The 16,248-nt window shown below is 35.2% G+C and overlaps 4 non-coding genes across 4 annotated transcripts; 1 reads left to right on the top strand and 3 right to left on the bottom strand.

The window, feature by feature from the left end:
* Positions 1-73: 73 nt before the first annotated feature.
* Positions 74-146, bottom strand: trnar-acg (transfer RNA arginine (anticodon ACG)). The gene has a single exon. It is a non-coding gene; the product is annotated as a tRNA-Arg (tRNA).
* A 311-nt stretch (positions 147-457) lies between these two features.
* On the top strand, positions 458-529 carry trnae-cuc (transfer RNA glutamic acid (anticodon CUC)). Its single transcript has one exon. It is a non-coding gene; the product is annotated as a tRNA-Glu (tRNA).
* A 59-nt stretch (positions 530-588) lies between these two features.
* On the bottom strand, positions 589-675 carry trnay-gua (transfer RNA tyrosine (anticodon GUA)). The gene is given in 2 exon segments: positions 589-624; positions 639-675. It is a non-coding gene; the product is annotated as a tRNA-Tyr (tRNA).
* Positions 676-764: 89 nt separating this feature from the next.
* On the bottom strand, positions 765-836 carry trnae-uuc (transfer RNA glutamic acid (anticodon UUC)). Its single transcript has one exon. It is a non-coding gene; the product is annotated as a tRNA-Glu (tRNA).
* Positions 837-16,248: the final 15,412 nt, after the last annotated feature.

The following is a 16,248-nucleotide window of genomic DNA, read 5'->3' on the forward strand; positions in this document are numbered from 1 at the left end:
GACCTGAACAGTTCCAGTGGGGGCGAAAGGTGACTGCAGTGCACTGGCTGACATCAAAGCAAAAAGACCAGAGCGAGCCAGCCAGGAGTCGAACCTAGAATCTTCTGATCCGTAGTCAGACGCGTTATCCATTGCGCCACTGGCCCTGTCTGCTTATCTTTTCATCTTTATCTTGTTGCTTGTGATAAGGACACAGCTCAGTCAACACAGAGTTCATTCAACACGGAGTTCGTTCAACACATGCTGTCCTTCGTTATTATGGCAAGTTGTGGTGTCGATAGGATGCTCTTACAGTGCATGTGACAGTCCCTCCCTAGAAGAACTGTGATCCAGGGTCTGAGACTTTCTCCTCTCCAGGAGGAGGTTACAAGCATTAGATTTATTTTTGTCAGAGCAGCTGCAGCATACTTGCATGGAGGCCCACAGCTAGACTTGAGGGCAAGCTTCTGCAAGACCTTCCCTGGTGGTCTAGTGGTTAGGATTCGGCGCTCTCACCGCCGCGGCCCGGGTTCGATTCCCGGTCAGGGAACTTACTTTTGAGCTATGAAAATATATGCGAACTGCACAGGCATGAAAGGGCAAAAGACCTCCTTCGAGCCGGAGTCGAACCAGCGACCTAAGGATTGCCAACAACACACCTACAGTCCTCCGCTCTACCAACTGAGCTATCGAAGGCTTATGAGAGTCCCACACAAGCCCACCTCCTTAAAGTTGCTGCAGTCCGACTGCTGGAAAAAAAGGGCAGTGGCAGAAATACTCAAGGCTTCCCAGACCGGGAGTCGAACCCAGGCCGCCTGGGTGAAAACCAGGAATCCTGACCGCTAGACCATATGGGAGCTGCCACTTATGAGGGCAGTCTTGGCAAAAACTTCAGTTCTTTCTAAAATAAAATTACAAAGACAATATCATGATTTGAAAAAAGCAATACCAAAAGATTGGATTGAAATAATTGAAAAAAAAAAAAGAGTTGCGGGATAAGGAAGAATTACCAGAGGTCTATTTTAAGAAGAAAAATGGAGAAAAGATCAATATGAGCTTATGTACAGTTAAGAGTTTTTATGTTGTTTTTAGATCAAAGGCTTTTATAAGACCTATAGCATTCAACTACTGGAAGGAAAGATATGAGGATTTAAATGAAAAATAAATATGGGCAAATGTCAGAATGAAATATATGGAACCAATTTTAGAAAATTGTAATTATTTATTGAGACATAATTGCATATTAACAGAAATGAGATTGTGTAAAATGGGAATTGAACAAGATATAATATGTAAGGTGTTTATGAAGGAAGGGGAAGGTTTATTACATTTGTTCTTCTATTGTGAAAAGTTGGAGGAATTATGGAAAAATTTAAGAAAATTGCTAAATCGTTAATAGGGGACATATATGTGGATGAACAAAAGAACTGGGAAAAAAAAATATTTATTTGGTCAAAATGAATGTGGTATGTATGCTTTTAATCTATGTATAACAATTGCTAAGTATGTGATTTGGATAAGGAGAAATATGGCTAAACATGATGGGAAGAGAGTGGATATATGGCGTATGTTTAAAAACAGAATGGAGATGGCTGTAAAATTGATATTCAACTATTTTATAGTACAAGAAAAGGAGGATGTATTTATAGAAATAATGGTAAAAGGGAACGTAATGGTTGAATACAAGGACAACATTTTAAGTTGGTTATGGGAAAAATATGAAGTCTAATAATGAGTGTTGTAAGTATCATGTGATTTTTGTGTGATGTGATCATTTCTTTGTAAAAATGTAAATATTTGATTTTAATAAAAAAAAATATATATCTCATCTGAACTCGGAAGCAAAGCAGGGTTGGGCCTGGTTGGTACTTGGATGGGAGACCGCCTGGGAATACCAGGTGCTGTAAGCTTTTTAAATTCCTTTATTTGGCAGCTAATACACTTCCCAAAATATAAAAAAAAACCTCTGAATTCCTCTCTGAACTCTGGAACCAGCCAAGTCAGTGTACCCACTTCCCCTGATTCCATTCGGGGGAAAGTGGGTACAGTGACTTGGCTGGTTTAACTTAGCAAGAGCTGTTGGTGCCCCGGAGCAGAAACAGAAAAAAAACAAAAAACAGGTAAACAATTGAGGGGACAAGGGCCTTGTTTCTGTCGGTGCTGTGTCAAAGCAAGCTGAGCTGCGCTCGGCTCCTGGTGCTGCGCCTATTTTTAAATAGCTAACTCTTGACGGCTGCTCTCGCGTACGGCCATACCACTCTGGCAATGCCTGATCTCATCTGAACTCGGAAGAAAGACAGGGTTGGGCCTGGTAGGGACTTTTGCAGCAAGTAGGCGGGGTTTACGATTGCTAAGCTAGAATCCTTTGATCCATAGTCATAAGCGTTATCCTTTGTGCCACTGGCACTCCGTTCAGCACCTTGTTAGCACCTTGTTAGCACATTGTTTGAAACAAGGACAAGGCTCTGTCAATCTGGAGTACCGTCACCACACATTCTGCTTTGTTTTATGGCAAGACGTTGTGTGGATGAGATGCTCTTCCAAGATTCCTGACAGTCCCTCCATAGAAGACCTGAGATCCAGGATCGGAGACTCTCTTCTCTCCAAGAGGGGGTTAAAAGCCATAGTTTCTTTTATGCATGTTTTATCAGAGCACTTAGGTTTTGCTGCAGCTCAGAGACTTACAAGTGGAAGAGATTACGCTGCAAGTTGGCTGGGTGACTTCTAAGTTGTAGGCTGTAGAAGACGTTAATAAAAATCAGCAGTTGGGGCAGCCTTTGAAACCAGGGGAGCACTCCACGGGCTCTTTGCTGGCGGCCGCAGAAACTTGATTCACTCCAGAGTGGAACTGAACCGGTCCAGCGGGGGGAAAGGCGACCGCAGTGCACTGGCTGACAGCAAAGCAAAAAGACCAAAGCGAGCCAGCCAGAAGTCGAACTTACAACCTTCTGATCCGTAGTCAGTCACATTATCCATTGCACCACTGGTCCTGTTTGCTTATTTTGTCAACATTTGAGCTCTAGCGATGAAGATATATGCGAACTGTACAGGAACGAAAGGGCAAAAAGCCCACTTCACTGCCCCTCTTGCACAAGTACCAATCATACATTTACGCACTCTCTCATACACAGTCTCATGGTTTCCGTAAGCTAGAATCCTCTGATCCATAGTCATAAGCATTATCCTTTGTGCCACTGGCACTCTGTTCAGCACCTTGTTAGCGTTTGAAACAAGGACAAGGCTCTGTCAATCTGGAGTACCGTCACCACACATTCTGCTTTGTTTTATGGCAAGACGTTGTGTGGATGAGATGCTCTTCCAGGATTCCTGACAGTCCCTCCATAGAAGACCTGAGATCCAGGATCGGAGACTCTCTTCTCTCCAAGAGGAGGTTAAAAGCCATAGTTTTTTATTCATGTTTTATCAGAGCACTTAGGTATTGCTGCAGCTCAGAGAATTAAAAGTGGAAGAGATTACGCTGCAAGTTTGATGGGTGACCTCTAAGTTGTATGGACTTTTGCAACAAGTAGGCTGGGTTTACGGTTGGTGTAGCTGTAGTAGATGTTATTAAAAAACTGCAGTTGGGGCATCCTTTGAAACCAGGAGAGCACCCCACGGCCTCTGTGATTGCGGCCACTTAAACTTGACTCACTCCAGAGTGGAACTGAACAGCTCCAGTGGGGGGCGAAAGGCGACCGCAGTGCACTGGCTGTCGGCAAAGCAAAAAGACCAAAACAAGCAAGCCAGGAGTCAAATCTAGAGTCTTCTGATCCATAGTCAGACACATTATCCACTGCACCACTGGCCCTATCTCCTTATCTTTTCATCATTAGCTTGTTGCTTGTAATAAGGACACAGCTCTGTCAATACGGAGTTCATTCAACGCATGCTGTGCTTTGTTATTATGGCAAGTTGTGGTGTCGATAGGAGCATGTGACAGTCCCTCCATAGAAGAACTGTGATCCAGGGTCTGAGACTTTCTCCTCTCCAGGAGGAGGTTACAAGCATTGGATTTATTTTTGTCAGAGCAGCTGCAGCATACTTGTGTGGAGACCCACAGCAAGGCTTGAGGGCAAGTATCTGCTCTCCCATCCCTGGTGGTCTAGTGGTTAGGATTCAGTGCTCTCATTGCTGTGGACTGGGTTTGATTCCCGGTTAGTTCTTGAATGAGAGACCCCCTGGGATTACCAGGTGCTTAAAGCTTTTTGAATTCCTTCATTTGGCAGCTGATACCTTTCCCAAAATACGAAAAAAACAAAACAAAACTCTGAATTCCTCTCTGATCTCTGGAACCAGCTAAGTCATTGTACCCACTTCCCCTGATTCTATTCGGGGGAAGTGAGTACCCTGACTTGGCTGGTTTAACCTAGCAAGAGCTGTCGGTGCCCTGGAGCAGAAACCGAAAAAAAAAAAAAAAAACAGGTAAACTATTGAGGGGTCAAGGGCTTTGTTTCTGTCGGTCTGGTTAGTACTTGGATGGGAGACCGCCTGGGAATACCAGGTGCTGTAAGCTCTTTGAGTTCCTTCATTTGGCATCTAATACACTTCCCCGTGTCACAGGTCTGCTGCTGGTGTCTTTTCTCACATTCATCTTATTTGGGAGGGGTGGGACAAAAAAAACACAGGTAAACAATTGAGGGGACAAGGGCGTTGTTTCTGTCGGTGCTGTGTCAATGCAAGCTGAGCTGCGCTCGGCTCCTGGTGCTGCGCCTCTTTTCAAATAGCCAACTCTTGACGTCTGCTCTCGCTTATGGCCATACCACCCTGGTATTTAAAATTAAGATCTAAAAGTGGCTTAAACATTGAACTGGTTCTACAACGGCAGAAAATGAGAAGAGAAGAGATTAAAGAAAGAATGGAAAGGAAAAAAATTTGAAAAAGGAGATGCAAGAAACATTTGTTTAAGTGACAGTGACTCAGAATGAATGGTGGTTATTGGTTTATCCAATAATTATCCTAATGAGTAATGTATGTGTGGTATCACTGAATGTAAGAGGATTGTCAAAATGTGAAAAGTTTGAAAGATTAACGTGTTTGACAAAAAAGTGTGATATATTATGTTTACAAGAGACAAAGTGGGAAGACGAGATTAAAAATGAGATGAGAAAATTGTGGAATGGGGAAATATTTAGTAATGGAGATATAGAAAAGAAAAGAGGGGTAGCAATTTTGATAAAAAGAGGGATTTTTGAAAAAGTAGAATTAGACTATAAAGACACAGACGGAAGAATTATAATTGTAAAAGTTATGTATAATGGGAAAAGTTTTAGAGTATGCAACATACATGCACCAAATGAGGAAAAGGAGAAATATAACTTTTATAAGGAAATAGATAAGTTAATAGATAAGAATGAAAACATATTTATTTTAGGAGATTTTAATGTTGCCATGCAAAGAATAGATAAAGATGACTCAATGGATTTTAGAACAGACAGAGGAAGGAATGAACTACAGAATTTAATGAGGAAATGTGATTTGGTAGATGTATGGAGAGAGCAAAATGGTGTGAAAGAGAATATTCAAGAAGACAAATTGTAAATAGGATTTTAAAGCAAAGTAGAATTGACTTGTTTTTATGTAAGAAGAAAGAAGTACAATATGTCAACAAAGTTTTCTACAAAACCTATAGTGAGAGTGATCATGATTTTTTATGGATAACGATGAATTTTAATGAGATTGAAAAAGGACCAGGAGTGTGGATACTCAACACTGAGTTGTTCAAAATAGAAATGTATAAAATGGAAATAGAAAATATAATAATCAATAGTGTGAATGATGAAATGTTTGAAAAAAAAGTTTTTAAAAATGTTTTAAGTCCTATTTTAAATAGAATATACAGTGATATTTATGAAAAAGGGGAGTTAACTAATAGTATGAAAAAAGGAATGGTTAAAATGATTTATAAAAGAAATGGAGACAAGGAAGACTTAAAAAATTATCGACCCTTAAGTATGTTGAACACAGACTATAAAATTTTAGCGAAAGTCTTAGCTAACAGATTGAAAGTAGTTGTACCAAACATAATCCAAACAAATCAAGCATATGCGGTTCTAAAAAGAGACATAACGGATGTCATAAACAATATAAGAGACATAATCTGGTATATGAGAGAGGAAAAAGAAACAGGATATATAATTAGTGTAGATTTGGATTCAGCTTTTGATAGAGTGGAACACAAATATATGATGAATGTAATGGAGAGATTTGGTTTTGGAAAAAGATATTTACAATGGATAAAATGTTTATATGCAGATATAACAAGCTGTATAAAAGTAAATGGTTTTTTAACTAAAGATTTTAAAGTAACAAGATCGATAAGACAAGGGTGTCCAATGTCAGCACTACTATACACACTTGTATCTGAAACATTGGGGTTAGCAATTGATAATGAAAAGCAAATACGAGGATTATGTATAAAAGGAACAGAGTCAGAACAAAAAATATTTCAATATGCTGATGATACCACTTTAATAGTAAAAGATATTAAAATTATTGAAAAAGCAGAGGAAATTTTAAACAGATATTGTAAAGGAACAGGAGCAAAAATTAATAAGGAAAAAACGAAATACATGAGAATAGGAAAAACAAAGGTTTTCCCGAAAAAATCCAATTTAAAGAGGAGAAAACCAATATGAAGATTTTAGGTATAAGGGTTGGTGAAAATGAAAATGAAACAAGGGATTTAGTGTGGGAGGAAGTTCTAAAAGGAATGGAAAAAAGATTACATTTCTGGAAATTAAGAGGTTTGTTTTTAAAGGGGAAAGTTTTAGTTTTAAATTCCTTATTTTTATCAAAAATGTGGTATGTTTTAGGTACAGTGAGTTTGCCAATGAGTGTTTATAAGAAGATAAAAGCTATTGTATTAGATTTTATATGGGACGGGAAACCTTCCAAGATAGCTTATGATACCATAATTGGTAAAGTAGAAGAAGGGGGGTTAGGTTTAATCGATCCACTTATCAGAATGAAAAGCATAAGAATAAAAACTAAATAAATACTGGAAAGAAGAAAAACACGTATGGAAAGATGCGATGACATATTTTTTAAATAAATGTGGGGAAATGCAAGAATATATATTATGGATGAAGCCCAAAGAGAATATGATGAATGGGATTCCAGAATTCTATAAAGAAGTTATCAAGACATGTTGCAAAGCATATTGATTGTACATTTAGTAAAGAAGAGATTTTAAAGCAACCGCTGTTTTTAAATGATTACATTAAAAAAGGGAATTACACTATTTTTTATAAGAAATGGTATGATGCAGGAATAAAGCAAATTAAAGATATCTTATATGAAGTGATACCTGGTTATGTACAGGTGCAAGTAATAAAAGATGCAATAATAGAAAACTATGAAAACGAAACTAAAGGAGTTATTGAAAATCAATTGAATAACTTGAAAAACAATATACCAAAAGAATGGAAAGAAATGATAGAAAATAATCTGGATATGCACAGCGATGAAGGAATGGTGATTAACTTTAAAGAAAATCAATATGCTTTCAAAGATGGTATACTGAAAATGTTTTATTCATGTTTATGTAAAGACGTGTTTGTTATACCCAAAGCAGAAGAGTACTGGAAAAGATTATATCCCAATATAGAAACAAAGGAAATATGGCAAAATCTGAGAGCTTGGTGGAAAAGTCCAATTTTAGAGAATTTTGATTACATTTTAAGGCAAAACTGTTTATTAAGTGAAATGAGATTGTGTAAAATAGGTTTGGCAAATGATGCAAGATGTAAAGTTTGTAATAAAGAAGATGAAGGTATACTACATTTGTTTTTCAAATGCAAAGAGTTAAAATGTTTTATTGGAAAAATTAAAGAAATGATAAATGAAATGGGGATTGAAAAACAGGTTGTTGATGAGGAATGGGAAACATTATTTTTATTTGGTTGTAAAACAGAAGGTAAAAATACAAGGTTCATTAATTTCATTTTAACAGTTGCAAGAATTGTGATATGGAATAGAAGGAATGCTGTTAAACAGAATAATGGCAAAATATCTGTGTGTAAATTGTTTAAAAGAAAAATGTCTGTACTGCTTAATGCTCTTTTCTATTATTGTAACACGAATGACAAGATTGATGTATTTGAAAAAGACTTTTTATGTGGGAATATATATGTTCAAATGGCTTTATATAATGTACATGTATTATTACCTGAATGTAATTGTTTTTAATTTTTGATATAAAATAAAGAAAAAAAAAAAAAAAATCTCATCTGAACTCGGAAGCTAAGCAGGGTTGGGCCTGGTTAGTACTTGGATGGGAGACCGCCTGGGAATACCAGGTGTTGTAAGCTTTTTGAATTCCTTCATTTGCCAAAAAAAAAATGAATACATTAATTGAAAAAAAAAAAAAAAAATACAGGGAAACAATTGAGGTGACAAGGGCATTGTTTCTGTGGCTGCTGTGTCTAGGCAAGCTGAGTTGCTCTCGGCTCCTGGTACTGCACCTGTTTTTAAATAGCCAACTCTTGACGACTGCTCTCGCTTACGGCCATACCACCCTGGGAACACTAGAGGACACTAGTGAGCAATACAGGAAGTGATCGGCTGCAGTTTGGAGAGAAAGGCTCTCCTCCATTTTAGTATTTTTGTTTTGTGTTTGTTTTTGTGGACTGAGTTAGAGTTTGATTTTGTGTTTTTGTTTTTTAAACCACCTGACAGCAGCATCCCGCTGACTGGAGGGTGGTTTGTTGTTTTTGTTTTTTTGCACTTTACTGGGCATAAAATGGACGGATTTTTGGTAAACGAAACTGGACTGGATGCAGAGACTCTCATGGCAAACGAAACTGGACTGGACGGAGGAACAAGAATGGTTAACGACAATGGACTGGACAACAAACAACGAGCTGGACAAAGGAAAAACCAACTTGGTGGAAGAAAGTATTCAAAAGAAGCAACGGTAATAGTGAACACAGAAGAAGTCAATGAGGTAAGAGCTGTGGACATCATTAAAGCAGTGACAGAGAAGTGTGGTCAAGGGAAAATTCTGGCTTTGAGACCAAGGCAAGGAAAGGAGTTTGAACTTACTATGGAGAAGGAAGAAACATGTGAGGAATTGCTTGATGGACTGTTGATTAAGGGAGTGAACTGTGAAATCAAAAAGCTGCAAAACAGGGATTATGTTGTTTCTTTCATGCACCTGCCCGTCTATCTTGATGATAAAGAAATTTTAGAAAAATTAGAAGGATGGGGAGTTTATCCCATATCAAAAATAAAAAGAAGGGTTTACACTGGCACTGACATTGAGGACGGAACAAGGTTCCTAAAAGTGAGATTCCCTAAGGAGGTGGCATCATTGCCATACAGCACAAAGCTGGAAACAGCAGAAGGGCCGCAGTACTTCAGGGTAATGCACAGCCATCAAGTGAAGACCTGTAGGCTGTGCATGAGCCCTGAACACTTGTTAATGGATTGCCCAGATTTTAAGTGCTACAAATGTGAAGAAAGGGGACACTTTGCAAGGAATTGTAATACTGTCAAATGCCCAGAATGTAAAATTTTTTTAAACAAGTGTGAATGTTGGATGGAAGGAGAGGAAGGAGGAGGAGCAGAACAAGTAGACGAACAGGTGCATGAAAGAAACAATAAAGGAGAAGAATCAACAACAAAGGTAATGGAGGAGGAAACAAACATTATAAGGGAAGAAGAAGAAGAAGAAAAACAGACATCAGAACAAGAACAGTGGACACAAATGGAAATAACTGACAGTTTTAAAAACTTTTTAAATATGGTGGAAAACGATGAACAAAGTAAGACTGATCAAGCTGAAGGAATGGAAAGTGATGAAGAACAAAGGGCAGATTATGTAGAGAAGAACAAAGTGGAAAGAGGACTAATAAGAAGAAGAACAATAAAGGTAAAACCAAATGTGGACAGTGCAAGAAAAAAGATGATGACAAAGGTGCGAGTAAAAAACGTTAATAGGTATGAAGTTTTAAGAGGGCTGGAAGAAGATGATGAGAAATAATGTTTTTTAACCATTTTATTTATTTTAACATGATTTTAATGTGTGTTTCTTTTTATGGAAGGGGCTGTTGGTTGAGTGAAAAAAGTGGGTATGCAGAGGTAGAGGAGGAGACCAAAAATAATGGTTGGTTTTAATATTTTAATATCTTTTATCATGTTTTTTAACATTTTATCGTGGAATGCAAGAGGTTTATTGAATGTGGAGAAATTTGAAAAAATGTTGGTGTTATGTAAAGAAGCTGATGTGATTGTTTTGCAAGAAACAAATTGGAAAAATGAAAGTGTTAAAATGGTTCAAAGCAAGTTGGGAAAAGCATGGTGATGAAATTAGAAAAAGGAGAAGATCATTTCATAATTTATAATATTCATGCACCCAATGAAGAAAATTTACCCAACTATATTCAAGATAGTGAAATCATCCAAAAGCTTGTGGACTGGGGAGTTTCTCCAATTCTCCCACTAAGAAGAAGGTATCATCCAGGAACAACTGTGGCTGACGGAACAAGGTTCATCAGAGTGAAATTTCCAAAAGAAGTCACAACTCTTCCTTACAATGTCAAATTTGATACAGAGGAAGGACCAAAATATTTTAGAGTGATACATGATCAGCAGATAAAAACATGCAGATTATGTGGAAGCACTGAACATGAAAAAAAAGACTGCCCACAATTTGTGTGTAGAGAATGTCTGGAGCAGGGGCATTTTGCGCGGGACTGTAAAGCCCCACGGTGCCAAGGCTGCAAAAAGACAACATTGTGGTGCAGATGTGAATCGGATGAGGAAGAGACTGGAGTGATGGAAATGCATAAACCAACGGAGAAATCAAGCGATGAAGAAAGAGAGGATGAAGAACAGGAATTAACACCGGATGGTTTGAATGAACAAGAAGAGGAGCAGGCTATGAGTGAAGAGGATGAAGGAGATACAGTAGAGACTGAGACACAACATCTAATGAAAGACGATGGACAGGACATGGAAAAAGAACAAGGAGCAGCGGGTGAAAATACAGAAAGCAGAATTGAGGAAGAGGTAAGCAATGATGATAATGATGAAATAAATATTGGGACTAAAGACAGAACAATAGACAGCATAAACAGAAGACGCAGAAAAACTGTACAAATAAATATTCAGCAAGTGCTTAAGAAACAGAAATTACGAAAAGAAGCAAAAGCAAAACTAAAAACTGACAGAACTGATCTAAGATTTTAGATAAAGAAGACTACAAATGATTGATGGCTTGTTTAATTTGGATTTTCTTTTGTTTGGATGGCTTGTTTTCTTTTATATTTCTAATGAACAACTTATGTTTGGTTTCAATTAATGTAAGAGGGCTGTCATCTAAAGTGAAGTTTGAAAATGTAATTGCATTAACAGAAAAATGTGATATAATATGTATACAAGAGACTGGATGGAATGAAACGATTATTAATGAGTTTAAAAAATGTTGGGACGGGGAAATATTGTATAATAATGACCCAAATAAGAAAAAGGGCATGGCAATATTAATTAGAAGAGGAATAGGATGCTCATTTGATGTTTTATTTAAAGATAACTATGGAAGGATCTTAACTATTAAAATAATAAATAAGGGTGAAGAAATAACAATATGTAACATCCATGCTCCAAATCAAGACTTGGAAAGAGTTACTTTTTTTAAGGACCTAAGTGTTTTAATGAGTGGATGGAATAATGTTATTGTCTTAGGAGATTTTAATACTGTTTTAGAAAGGATAGATGTAGATGATTATATGGTTTATAGAGCAGATGTTGGAAGAAAAGAGCTGAAATACATGATTGAAAAACATAAATATGTAGATGTATGGAGAGAGAGAAATAGAGTCAAAAGAGAATACTCAAGAAGGCAGTGGGTGAATACAGTTTTAAAACAAAGTAGATTAGACTATGTTTTATGTACAAGAAGATTAGAATCTTTTATTTCAAAGATTTTTTACAAGATTTTTAGCTGTAGTGACCATGATTTTTGTATGTAATGATGGATTTCAGTGGAGTTGAAAGAGGACCAGGTGTATGGGTGTTTAATACAGAGCTCTTAAAGAATGATTTTTATAAAACTGAAATGGAAAATATTATTAATAGTGTAAATGATGAGTTATATGATGAAGAAATAAGTGTGTGGTGGGACAATGTCAAATTAGAGGCCAAAAGATTTTCAATAGAATGTTCAAAGAAAATGCAGAAAGCTAATCGAGCTAAAGAAAGACAATTAAACAAAGAATGGGAGAATGAAATGGAAAAGATAACAGAAGGAAATATGGATATTAGGAGAATAGTGATATTAGAAGAGAAACTGAAAAAAGTAGAAGAGGAAAAATGTATGGGAGCTAGAATAAGAAGCAAGATGAAAAATACAGTGGAAGGAGAAAGAAGTACAAAGTTCTTTTATGATTTAGAAAAAACACGACAAAAAGCCGATTTGATAAAGAATGTCTCAATAAAAGGGGAAAATGTCAAAGATAAAGAAAGTATTTTAAGAACAGTTAAAGATTTCTATGGAATTTTGTTTAAGGGAGAAGGAGTTCATGAAGAAGATAAGGATTTTTTATTGAATCAAATAAAGGTTAAAGTAAGTGAAGAGGATAAAAAACGGTGTGATAGTGATATAACTGAAGATGAGATAAATGAAGCTATAACACAATTAAGCAATGGGAAAAGCCCTGGTTTAGATGGTTTGTCATCCGAGTTTTATAAGACTTTTAAAGATGTTTTAATTCCAATTTTAAAAGATCTTTTACTGCTATTTTTAAAAAAGGAGAGTTGAGTGAGAGTATGAAGAAAGGAATGATTAAAATAATTTATAAAAATAAAGGTGATAAAGATGATTTGCAAAATTATAGACCTTTAAGTATGCTTAATACAGATTATAAAATATTAGCAAAGATTTTAGCAAACAGACTTAAAAAGGTAGTTCCCACTCTTATCACAACTAATCAAGCTTATGGTGTAATAGGCAGAGATATAGCAGACACAATAAAAAGTATAAGAGATTTAATCTGGTACATCAAAGAAAAAAAAGATGAAGGATTTTTATTCAGCATAGATCTAGAGAAAGCTTTTGACAGAGTTGAGCACAGCTATTTATTTGACTTAATCCAGAAATTTGGCTTTGGTGAGAATTTCATTAAGTGGATCAAATGTTTTTATACAGATATTTTTAGTTGTTTTAAAATAAATGGATTTTTAACAGACTACATTGAGATTTCCAGATCTATAAGACAAGGATGTCCTTTATCAGCATTATTATACACACTAGTTGCTGAACCATTAGGCTTAGCTATAAATGAAGAAAAGGAAATTAAAGGGTTTATGATAGAAACCAATAGAACAGAACAGAAGATTTTTCAGTATGCTGATGATACCACTCTATTTTTAAAAGATTTTAAAAGTGTTGGGAAAGCTATGGAAATATTTGATAAATATTGTCGACGATCGGGAGCAAAAGTAAATAAAGAAAAAACGGAATACATTAAGATGGGAAAAGCAGAAGCTCCACAAGGAAATTGGGAATTTAAAGAACAAAACAATTACATAAAGATCTTAGGCATTACGCTGGGATATGAGGAAATCAAAACTAGAGAAATAATTTGGGATGAACTCCTAAATAAAATGGAGAAAAGATGATGTTTTTGGAAGCAGAGAGTATTGTTTTTAAAAGGGAAAGTACTGGTATTAAATTCTCTTTTTCTATCTAAGATGTGGTATGTTTTAAGTGTTGTTAGTCTACCTACGTGGGTGTATAAGAGAATAAAAACTATGATTTTAAGGTTTTTATGGGATGATAAACCATCTAAAATTGCATATAACACTATCATTGGAAAGGTGGATGAGGGAGGATTAGGACTTATAGATCCATGGATAAGAATGAAAAGTATGAGAATTAAAACATTAAAGAAGTTTTTAAATGAAGACAATATTCCGTGGAAAAGCATCATGAGTTATTTTATTAATAAATGTGGACAAATAGGAGATGATTTTTTATGGATGGCATTTAAAGACCGCATGATAGAGAATATTCCTGAGTTTTATAAAGAGTTGTTGAGAACATGGAAATGTTTTTATGATAACATACACACTGAGATTGAAGGGAGAAAACTTTATTTACAGCAACCCCTGTTTTTAAATCAGAACAATAAAAGCAAAAAACAAATGTTTTATGAGAACTGGTATGCAGTTGGTTTTAGACAAGTAGAAGACATTTTATATGAAATAAAACCTGGGTTTTTACCTACTCAAGCAATAATTGATACACTGGAGGAAATAGAAGATGTAGATGATAAAGAAAAAATTGAAGATCAATACAAGAAGTTAAGATTAGCATTACCAGATCACTGGATCAAAACAATTGAAGAGAATGAAAAAGAAACTGAAAATGGAAAAATCAAAGTGTTTTTAAAAATGGATGAAGATAAGATTAGTATCAATGATTGTCCTATCAAGATGTTTTATACATGTTTGTGTAATGCTGTGTTTAAAAAAACTAAATCAACAGAATTTTGGGAAAAGATATTTGAAAACTTCGATGCTTCCAATATATGGAAAAATGTAAGATTAAATTTTAAAAGTCCAGCATCGGAAAACTTTGATTTTATGTTAAGACACAACTGCATAATGACAGAGATCTTCTTTAAAAAGATTGGGGTATCACAAGATGAATTGTGTAAGGTGTGTTTGGAAAAAAGGGAAGGTGTGTTACACCTATTTTTAAAATGTAAAAAGTTAAGTGATTTTATGAAGATGTTCAAAACAATGGTCTGTACTTTTTTGTATGATGAAAACATTGTTTTAGAAGAATGGGATACACTGTTTTTTTTGGTTTTAATGGGAAAACTAAAAATGTGTTTGCTCTTAATTATATGTTGACTCTTGCAAGATATACAATATGGAAAAGAAGAAATATTATGAAACAAAAGAAAAAAGAAATTCCATTGGTTTTGTTGTACAAGCAGATTGTGACTGAGGAAATAATGGTTATATATAACTATTGCAAAATGTATGAAAAGATGGACGTTTTTGAAAAATGTATTACAAAAAATAATCCATATGTTGTACAAACTTGGACTGGTTTTGAAGTTTTCTTACCAGGAGATTTTTAAATATTGTATATTTTAAATATTTGTATGTATAAATGTCATGATTGTTGATGATGTGTTTAATAAAAAAAAAAAAAATCTCATCTGAACTCGGAAGCAAAGCAGGGTTGGGCCTGGTTAGTACTTGGATGGGAGACCGCCTGGGAATACCAGGTGAAAAAACAAAAAGAAAATGAAATAAGAAAGAAGCTAGATAAAGAGTTAAGAAAAGGGACAGAGGGTGAGGGAAACGAAGATATTGAAGAAATTGTAGGGTTACAAGATAAGTTAAAAATAATAGAAGAAGAAAAATGCAAAGGTGCAATAATAAGAAGTAAAGCAAAATATGCAGTAGAAGGAGAAAGATCTACACAGTTCTTCTTTAATTTGGAAAGCAATAGGCAAAGAGCTGAATTAATAAAAGAGGTATTAAATAAAGAGGGGAAAGTAGAAACAGAAACTGAGGGGATTTTAAAAACAGTAAAGGATTTTTATAGTGATATGTTCAAAAAACAAGGAACAAATGAAGAAGAGAAGAATATTTTATAAAACAGATCAAATCAAAGGTAACCGAAGAAGACAAAAAACTTTGTGATGAAGAAATTCAAGAAGAAGAAATAGAGGTGGTTATTAAGCAATTAATGCCAAGAAAAAGTCCAGGTGTAGATGGCAAAACAAATTAATTTTATAAAGAATTTAAAGATATTTTAGTACCGATTTTAAAAGAGATCTATGAAGAGGTTTTTATTCAAGAATTGTTGAGTGAAAAGATGAGAATAGGAATGATAAAAATGATATAAAAAGGAAAAGAGGACAAAAAAGATCTAAAGAATTTTAGACCAATAACAATGTTAAATACAGATATGAAGATTCTAGCAAAAGTTTTAGCAAATAGGTTAAAAATAATTTTACCCAAGATAATTAAAATGACACAGGCTTATAGGGTGCAAGGAAAAAACATAACAGATGTGGTGAAAAGTATAAGAGATACAATAGACTATATGAAAGAAAAAGAGAAAGGGTTTTTTAATAGGTTTAGATCTAGAGAAAGCTTTTGACAGGGTAGAGGATGATTTTTTATTTGCAGTTCTTAAAGAGTTTGGATTTGGGGAAAATTTTAGGAAATGGATTCAGATTTTTTTTATACAGATATTTTAACACATATAAAATGTAATGGCTTTTAACAGAATGTCTTCAACCA

The sequence above is a fragment of the Danio aesculapii genome, chromosome 4 (genome assembly GCF_903798145.1).
Source record: "Danio aesculapii chromosome 4, fDanAes4.1, whole genome shotgun sequence".
NCBI lineage: Eukaryota > Metazoa > Chordata > Actinopteri > Cypriniformes > Danionidae > Danio > Danio aesculapii.